The sequence below is a fragment of the Elaeis guineensis genome, chromosome 9 (assembly GCF_000442705.2).
Source record: "Elaeis guineensis isolate ETL-2024a chromosome 9, EG11, whole genome shotgun sequence".
Lineage (NCBI taxonomy): Eukaryota > Viridiplantae > Streptophyta > Magnoliopsida > Arecales > Arecaceae > Elaeis > Elaeis guineensis.
The window spans coordinates 27,689,032-27,699,316 of record NC_026001.2 but is presented as its reverse complement, the minus strand read 5'-3'; the positions used below and the strand labels follow the sequence as shown (position 1 = coordinate 27,699,316).

The window sequence follows — 10,285 nt, the reverse complement described above, 5'->3', positions numbered from 1 at the left end:
GCGCAGTGGCATGGAGGGAGGATGACGATCGGAGAGGGCTTCAATCCAGTCAATGGTGTGCTCGATCGGGGAGGGAGGATGACGATCGGTGGCACGTTCGATCGGGGGGGAGGATGATCGTGGTGGCCTCGATTCGATCGGTGCGATGGCGTGGAGAAAGGATGATGACTGGGGAGGGCTTCAATCCAGCCAGTAGCGTGCTTGATCGGGGAGGGAGGACGATGACCGGTGGTGCACTCGATCGGGGAGGAAGAACGACGATCGGTGGCGTGCTCGACAGCATGAGAAAGCGAAAGAGAGACGAGCATCGGTGCACGTTTTGGGGCAAAATTTTGCCCTAAAACACTTTTTTTTTCAAAAAAAATCTTTAGAGATGAAATATTTTCATCGCCAAACATAAAAAATTTTGTCGCAAAAAAAGTATTTTTTGCAACGAAAATTTTTTCATCGTAAATAATTAATTTTTAACGATGAAAAATTTATTCCATCATAAATAATTTATTTTTATTGATGAAAAATTTATTTCATTATAAAAAAATAAAAACTCTAGTGACAAAAAAAATTTCATCATTAAAAATTTACTTCTAGCAACAGAAATTAACATTTCATCGCAAAAGATTCAACTTTTTGCGATGAAAACTTTTTTGTCATAAATACTTAATTTTTGACAACAAAATTTTTTTTCATTGTAAAAATATACTTATTTACGATGAAAAAATTTTTCGTTGTTAAAATTTCGTCGCAGAAAATCAGATTTTTTGTAGTGCCTTGAAATGATTATTTTCACTAGTCAAAAGATCAGCACTCCAACAGACAACCTAGAGACATGGAGAGAACTCACGGTAGAGAACCTCCCATTGAAGAATCCTCCATAGATCTCCCTCAAAGTGGAACAAAAAGGATCAGCGGACCACTAGAAAAAGCGGCACGCAATGAAGAAATGAGGGAAAGAAAACACAATAAATCCGACTTGTGGGAGCAAACTCGATTCCTAAAGGAAAAGAATCACTCAACATATCTTCCGCCCTACAAACAAAGATTCTTGAAACCACCCTATCCAAGAGTTCTAGATACTCGGATTCCTATCCTGGCTCATCATCCAACCACCCATGGTAACATACGTCACCCTATCACCAACCACTCTGACAAACCAAGTACTATATGTGTCACGCCCCCGACCCGAGATTGTGAATCGAGGGTCATGGCAACCGCCGCATACTTATAGAATACTTTTCCATAAGCATGCAAGGCATCTCATTCATGATATCTTCACAAATAGTTAAATAAATTTTTTTTTATTTAATAATCAAACCTTGGTTCAAATAACAAATCAAAACTAAGTGTTCAAAAGAAAGTAACTGTCTGACAATTCAATACTAAACAAAACTAAAGGTCTTGAATCAATTCTGAGAAAATCCTAAATCAATGAGTTAACTCCATCTCTAATCGCTCTCCCAACTGAAATCCCGCATCATGCTAATTTTCTGGATCTGTAAGAAAAATATAAAACTTATCATGAGCTAAATAACCCAGTAAGCAGTGTATACCTTTAACTGAATAATCAGGCAAATAATACTATGCATCACAAATCAATATGTAATTTCATGAAATCATAATCATACTGTCAATCATATAAAAGTCAATTCATCATAATTTCCAATTATGCTTTTCTTCTTAAATTCATCAATTTCTTAAATTCTTCTTACCAACCATGACTATGACCACATTATCCCTGTGGCAGGGTCATAATACCGCGTATCTGCTTGCGGTGGGCTGCGAATCATCTGGCAGCCAAGTCCTTTGGAACCGCTGGTCTAACTGACGGTTTTGTCGCTGGTCTATCTGGCGACATGTCGCTGGTCTTACTGGCGACGTAAACCCTCAGGACAATCAATTGCCAACGTATATGCCCCCATTGGCGGGGTCCTCAACACAGTCAGGTTGTCAATTTCATATTGTCTTCCAATTCATATATTATTTTCAAGAATAATAAAATTAATTGATATTCGAATCAAATCAATTATAATATTCTTTGAGATCATATATTATCATAATAATTGCTCAGCAAATAACATCATTCAATAAATAATTTTCTATAATTAACTTTCATCATAAATAATTCCAACAATTATTTCAATAAATAATTTCAATCACAAGCATGCATAAATTTATTTAATTCATAATATACCAGATAAATTCAGTAAAAGTAAACACTACTTACCTCAAAAGAAAGTCCAAACTAAAAATTCTAGGGATCTCGAAAATCCTTCTCAGAACCTGATACGTCAAATATCATATTTTGAATCAAATTTTCATCAAATTAAAAATAACTAAATTATTAAAATCTAATGTCTCCACTAGGATCAATTCGTCGACAGCATCCCGATTTTCGAATTAACCCATGGACACCCTAATTTTATTTTTATTTTTATTGCTATTTTTTTTTAATAATAAATTAATTCCATAAATCCTATGATCTAGAGAGAGAAAGAGAGAGAGAGAGAGAGCAAAGAGAGTTTCTCTCTCTCAGCCCCTTTTTTTTTTCTTTTCTTTTCTTTTTTTTTTCCTTCTTTTTCTTTTCTTTTTTCTTCTTTTTCTTCTTTTCTTCTTTTTCTTCTTTTCTTCTTTTTCTTCTTCTTCTTCCCGCGCCGGAACAGAGGACTCTTGTCCTCAAGCCTCAATCGGCCGTTCGGGCCATGGCTGCCACGACGGAGGCCGACGGCCGACGGGCCATCTCCCCCGGTCACGGAGGAAACAGGGCCGGCGGTCAATTCCGATCGCCGGCGTCGGAGATTTCAAGGAAAATAAGCCAAAAAACAGAGTCTGTTCCCGACCAAAAATCGGCGACGCTTGTCGCCGGCCACCGCGCACAAACGCACGGGGGAAAGAGGAAGGAAGGGAGGAAAAAGTGAAGGACTTACCACGACCTCCTGGGACCTCGTCGGAGAGAAAACACGATGAGGAACCAACTGCGCCCGCGGCTCTTCTTCGGGAAAATCGGAGAGAAAGAGGGGAAGAAAAGACCGATGAATCGATTCTAAAGAGAGGGGGTCTTCTTATAGGAATTCCTAGGACTCCGAGGGGTCTTAGGAGTTCGATCTTTGCTCAGATTTCGCCGGAGAAGGAGACTCCTATCGGGAGTCTTCTTCCCGTTTAGAATTCCTCTGTTTTTTTTTTTTTCTGTTTGGGCTTTTGTGGGCTGAAAAGGGTTTTGGGCTATAACATTCTTCACCCCTAAAAAGAAATTTCGTCCTCGAAATTTTTCATACCTGTAGTCTCGAAAAGCTGGGAATATTTTTGCTTCATTTCTTCCTCTAGCTCCCAAGTAGCTTCTCTTTCTGAATGTCGACTCCACTGTACCTTGACATAAGGAATGTTGCGACGTCTCAGCACCTGTTCTTTACGGTCTACGATCCGTATCGGGTATTCTTCATATGTTAGATCCTTCCTGGCTTGTACTGGTTCAAGTTCCACGATGTGACTTGGATCTGGTAAATATTTCTTTAACATAGAAACATGAAAAATATTATGTACTCCTGCAAGTGAAGGGGGTAAGGCAAGTCGATAAGCCACCTCACCAATTCTTTCCAAAATCTCAAACGGACCCACATATCTGGGATTCAATTTGCCACGAATGCCAAATCTTGAGATTCCTTTTGAAGGAGATACTTTGAGAAACACATGGTCACCGACTTGAAATTCTAATTTTCGTCTCCTGTTATCTGCATAACTTTTCTGTCTGCTTTGTGCTGCCTGAAGTCGTTCTTTAATTAATTGAATCTTCTCGACTGCTTGTTGAACAAGTTCAGGACCCAAAATTCTTCGCTCACCGACATCATCCCAGTGAATCGGTGATCGACATCTTCTACCATATAAAGCTTCGTAAGGTGCCATACCAATGCTAGCCTGATAACTGTTATTGTAAGCGAACTCAATCAAAGGTAGATGCTCATCCCATGAACTTTTCATCCAAAATACAGGTTCTCAACATATCTTCTAAGATCTGAATAGTTCTCTCTGACTGACCATCAGTCTGTGGATGAAAAGCTGTACTGAAGTTCAATTTTGTTCCTAATGCCTTGTGTAAGCTCTTCCAGAACTGTGATACAAATCTGGTGTCTCTATCCGATACGATGGTCACTGGAATTCCATGTAATCTTACAATTTCTTTCATATATAACTTTGCTAGTCGTTCCAAGGTAAATCCAACTCTAATTGGAAGAAAGTGTGCAGACTTTGTCAATCGGTCCACAATCACCCAGGCTGCATCATTTTTACTGGGAGTCTTCGGTAGTCCAGTTACAAAATCCATAGTGATATGCTCCCACTTCCAAACTGGAATATCGAGAGGTTGAAGTAGTCCCGCCGGTCTCTGATGTTCAGCTTTAACTTGTTGACACACCAAACATTGAGCCATGAATTGAGCGATCTCTCTCTTCATATTATTCCACCAGTATATTTCTTTTAAGTCTCTATACATCTTGGTACCTCCCAGATGAACTGTATAACCGGTCTGATGTGCTTCCTGAAGTATTTCATGCTTGAGTGCTGAATCATTGGGTACGCAAATCCTGTTTTCGAACCTTAACGAACCGTCTTCATGTATCTTGAATTCAGATTGAACACCAGCTTCCACTGAATTTCTTATTTTTATTAATTGTGGATCATCATTCTGGGCAACTAAAATTCTTTCAACGAGTGTTGGCTGAACCCTCAAGTTGGCTAACCGTACTGTTGAGTCATATATTCGGATGTCTAACTCCAATTTTCTTATATCCTTTAACAATTGACCTTGGTGTGTGATTAAAACTGCCAAATTTCCCACAGATTTCCTACTAAGGGCATCAGCAACAACATTAGCTTTTCCCGAATGATAATGGATTGTTAAATCATAATCTTTTAATAGTTCTAACCACCTTCTCTGTCTCATGTTTAATTCTTTCTGTGTAAAAATATACTTCAAACTCTTATGATCAGTAAACACTTCACACTGCACACCATATAAGTGATGTCTCCAAATTTTTAGGGCAAAAATCACTGCAGCTAATTTCAAATCATGTGTCGGATAATTTTGTTCATATGGTTTCAGTTGTCTTGAGGCATAGGCTACTACCTTACCATGTTGCATCAATACACATTCGAGTCCCTTTTTAGATGCATCACTATATATTGTAAAACCTTCATCTCCTGTTGGTATAGTAAGGATAGGGGCTGATATTAATCGTTGTTTTAATTCTTGAAAACTCTGTTCACAAACTTCAGACCACTCGAATTTAATCCCTTTTTGAGTAAGACGAGTCAAAGGTGCAGCTATGTGGAAAATCCTTCTACAAATCGTCTATAATACCCTGCCATTCCCAGAAAACTTCGAATCTCAGAAATATTTGTAGGTCTGTTCCACTGCATCATAGCTTCCACTTTTGCTGGATCCACAGAAATTTCATCTTTAGATACGATGTGTCCTAAAAAGGCTATTTTGTCCAACCAAAATTCACATTTCTTAAATTTGGCATAAAGTTTTTCTTTCCTCAATATTTGTAGTACACACCGTAAATATTCTTCATGCTCCAATTTACTACTTGAATATATCAAGATATCGTCAATAAATACGACAACAAATTTATCAAGATAAGATCTGAATATTCTGTTCATTAAATCCATAAAGGCTGCTGGAGCATTGGTTAACCCAAAAGGCATCACTAAAAATTCATAATGTCCATAACGAGTTCTAAATGCCGTCTTTGGTATATCCTCTGTTTTAATTTTTAACTGATGATACCCTGAACGAAGATCAATTTTAGAAAAGACTTGAGCACCTTGCAGCTGATCAAACAAATCATCAATTCGGGGTAGAGGATACTTATTTCTGATAGTATTTTTATTCAATTCACTATAGTCGATACAGAGTCTCATACTACCATCTTTCTTCTTCACAAATAAGACTGGAGCTCCCCAAGGAGATACACTAGGCCTTATAAAACCTTTATCCAATAAATCCTGTAATTGATCTTTTAACTTCTTTAATTCCATAGGGGCCATTCTGTAAGGAGCTTTAGAAATCAGATTGGTATTAGGTGCCAACTCAATAATAAATTCAAGTTCTCAATAGTAAATTATTAGGTGACAAATAATTCAGATGAACTAATAGCTCTTGCTCGAGGACCTAACAAGATTGTGAATAGATATAACGGTTTCATAATTAATGGCTTTAAATTTCATACTAGAGAACGGGAGAAATTTAGAAAAATACAGAATAGCGGTGTTATGGTGGAAGCGGATGAAAAATCCTATTATGGTGTACTTAAAGATATCTATGAGTTGGATTATTATGAAAAATTTAAAGTAGTACTGTTTAGATGTGATTGGATAGACATAAACTCACCAAGGAGTTTGAAACAAGATGCAAATGGATTTACATACACACTGGTGTGTTATTAAAGGATGACCCATTCATTTTTTCATCTCAAGCTCGTCAAGTATTTTATATACAAGACGCAAAAGATAAAGATTGGTTTACTGTCATCAAAACAAAACCTAGAGACTTATATGATATGAGAAACCAAGTGGAGGATGATGATGATGACACTTATACACAATGTATGCCCTACAATTTTGTGCCAGCTGATGATTTAAATGCTACGACGACATTGGTTAGAACAGAATTTGAAGGAAACACTACTGCTTGATTGTTACTGGTAATAATTATTTATGATATATATATTTTGCATTAATTATTGTGTTATTTTACTCCATATATTAACTGATTCTACCTTTTATTTATATAAATGCTAGGTGACATCATGCGTCACAGGGGACGATATGCTGGTGTGCAGTTCTAGTTTTCACAGACAGAGGCCGGTACGTCTTCTTCAGCATAGCAGCCTGAGGCCAGTTCAGCTGCACAGCATTCTGAGCCCTGTCCTTCATCATCAGCACAGCACGATCCTCCTGTTCATCAGCCAGATGATGAGATACACGTGCAGGATATATATTGTCTTTCATGTAATTTTATTTTTATTTCATTTTATATATATTTATGATATAGTTACTTTTATGTATTTTTTGTAGACGGATCCGGGAGAGTACGCCCCAGACGCGGACCCACAGTAGTACGAGATGTGTGGCAGATGCGTGAGGGTGAGAGGATTGTTGTGGAGTGCAATCAGCTAGGTCAGCCAATTAAGAAAGCTGCCTGCTTATTGACTTCATTTTTGGGGACTGTTGCTCGGAGGCCTCAGCTATGTCCGTTGGGCTATGCAAAATGGAATGACATGCTTCCAACGTACAAAGTTGAGCTCCTCCAAGTTATAGAGGCAATGAATTGATGTTCATACTGTATATTAATTGTTAATCATTTATATAATTTATTTCATTTAACTTTTTTTTTATAGAGCAAGTTTGTTCTCCCTCCATCCACTCATGATTTTGTAATGAAGTCTCTCAACCGCAAATGGAAAGAATATAGAGCACAATTGAAGAAGGACTATATGAGACAGGGTATGACAGAGGAGGAGGTTGCTAGGAATTGTCCTCCTGATGTACCCCCTCATCAGTGGATGGAGTTGGTTCATTATTGGTTCTCCGAGAGGGCACAGGTATATTATCTGCTTATTATCTTTTTTTTCTAAATATTTTATAAAAATATTGATTTTATTATATATTATACATATAACAAGTTCTTTACTTTATTTTACAGACTTATTCTGCTATTGGTAGAGCTGCACGAGCAGCTCAGTCTGTTTCTCATACATCGGGGTCGAAGAGTTATGCACGACTCCGACAGGAGTTTGTATGTTCCTTAAACTTTCATAATTAACTTTTAATTTTTATGTTGAAATATTTTTATAGCTAATATCATTATGTATCGTGGACCATGTCTGTATCATGATACTCATATATTTTTTTAAATTATTATAACTATTTGCTTAAAATTGAAATTATTTGTGTAGGTGGATGAGCATGGGAGGGAACCCGGACAAGTGGAGTTTTACCGGATGACTCATACTCATTAGGATGGTACTTTTGTTCGAGATGAGTCGAGAGATTTATATGTACGGCATTATTAATATTCTATTTTTTGTAATAATTTAAATTTAATTTTGTTAGCTATTAATGTATAACTCTTGTTTTCAAAATAAATACAGGAGAGGGCTACATCTCTCATTGCGGAGCGTGACGACGAGTCCGCAGCATCTACGCAGCAGAGCCGTATCAAGGCCGAGGTGTTCACAGAGTTGATGGGACCAGAGCGCTACGGTTGAGTGAGGGGTTATGGAGTAGGAGTCACCCCCACTCAGTTATCTGAGGTTAGTAGATATACGCAGCATGCTGCAGCAGATGCTCAGGATTCACGCGTTCACAGACTCGAGGTGGAGATACAGAAGATTAGACAGAGTCGTGCCGCTAAGATGGAGGAGATGCGACAGAGCCGTACCGAGATGTAGGCCATGAGGGGACAGATTGATCGGCTTACATCTTTATTAGAGATGTATGGTCCATCTCAGGTAAACACATATTATTAAATATATATTTTTGTATTAATTTAATGATTTATATATTTTTATTTATAGATATGCAAATCATGCTTTTGATATGTTTCTTGTAGGCTCCTGGCACATCAGGCACCCGTCGAGACAGCGGCACGTCACGTGGAGACAACGATGACCATCCGCCTGCGGATTGACATTATTTTATTTTTATTGTATTCTTATATTTATTTATATTACTCTTGATTGTAATGGACGATTAGTACTTTATTTTTATTTATATAAAATAATATCTTTTGGTTTGGTTAAATTTGCTATTTAAGTTTGCTTTTGGTGTGAATGGTGGTGATTGTACAGGTGTGAATGGTGGTGATTGTACAGGTTTATGTTAGAATAATTATACACAGCAAATGCGTGATGGTCTGAATTAATTAGAAATATTAATCCTTTAAATCAAAAGATATTATGAAATACGTTAGTTGTAAATAAGGAAGAATTTTACTGATAATAAATGGATGCTAGAGAGAAAATCTATCTGATCAAGGAAAGACTCAAAGCAGCACAGGATAGACAGAAGAGTTGGACAGATAGAAAAAGAGGAGAATGAAATTTCACTTCGATGATCATATTTTTCTAAAAGTATCACCTACAAAAAGTGTTATGAGGTTTGGGAGACATGGCAAGCTGAGTCCGCGATATATTAGACCTTTTAAATTTTGAGCCGAGTAGGAGATGTTGCTTACGAACTAGCTTTACCACCAGATTTATTCTAAGTGCACAATGTCTTTCATGTTTCACTACTAAAAAAAAAAAAATTTGTACCTAATCCAAATAACGTGATAAAGTATGAGCCATTACAAATTCATGAAAACTTAACCTATGAAGAATTTTTCCTCCGAATTATTAATCGAAAAGAGCAAGTTCTAAGACGGCGCATCATTCCATATGTGAAGATTCATTGGAGTAATCATGAAGAGAGAGGCTACATGGGAGCTTGAAGATAATATGAAGATGAGATATCCACACTTATTTGAAAATGAAGGTATGTTAAATTTTGAGGACGAAATTTTTTTTTAGGAGGGTAGAATATGATAACCTGGCCCACTGGGCCTAAAGCCATAAAGCCCACCCAGAAAAAAAAAACAGGGAAGAAGACTCCCGATCAGAGTCTTCCCCTTCTCCGATTCCGATCAGAAATCGGAGTCCTAGGACCATTAAAAGATCGTAGGATGAGCCCTATAAGAACCCCCCTCCTCTCCTCTAAGAGAGGACACAATAGTCACCGACGATCGTCGGAGTTCTTCTCCGATTTTCTCGATTGAAGCCGCGGCCCCTCAACTTGTGCTCACTGCGATTTCACGCCAGTGGGGGTCATCGGAGGCTGTGGTAAGTCATTCCTCCTTTTCCTCCCTTCTCTCTCTTCTTTTTCGTGCTGGTGGGCATGATTGCCGGTGACAGGAGTCACCGGATTTTGTCAGAGAAGGAAGCTCTGTTCGGCTTCTCCCTTTTGTCTGGTTTTTAAGGCGCCGACGGTCACCGCCGACCGTCGGCTCTAGCCTCTCCGAACTCGGGAGGGTCGACCCTTGCACCGGCCACCGTCGGGCAAAGTACGGTCGTGAACGGTCGGTCAAAGACAAGGGGACCTCTAGGTCCCCTGTTTCGGCCAAAGAAGACCACGGGAAAAAGAAAAGGAAAAAGAAAAAGAAAAAGAAAAGAAAAAAATATATAATAATAATAATAATAATAATAAATAATACACATGAGAGAAAGTTTCTCTCATCCCTCTCTAAAGTCTTTCT

The 10,285-nt window shown here is 38.1% G+C and overlaps 1 long non-coding RNA gene across 1 annotated transcript; it reads left to right on the top strand.

The window, feature by feature from the left end:
• Positions 1 to 7,613: 7,613 nt before the first annotated feature.
• Positions 7,614 to 8,770, top strand: LOC140851760 (uncharacterized). The gene is made up of 4 exons (XR_012134509.1): positions 7,614 to 7,789; positions 7,950 to 8,051; positions 8,145 to 8,488; positions 8,606 to 8,770. It is a non-coding gene; the product is annotated as an uncharacterized lncRNA (long non-coding RNA).
• The last annotated feature ends 1,515 nt before the right edge of the window (positions 8,771 to 10,285 follow it).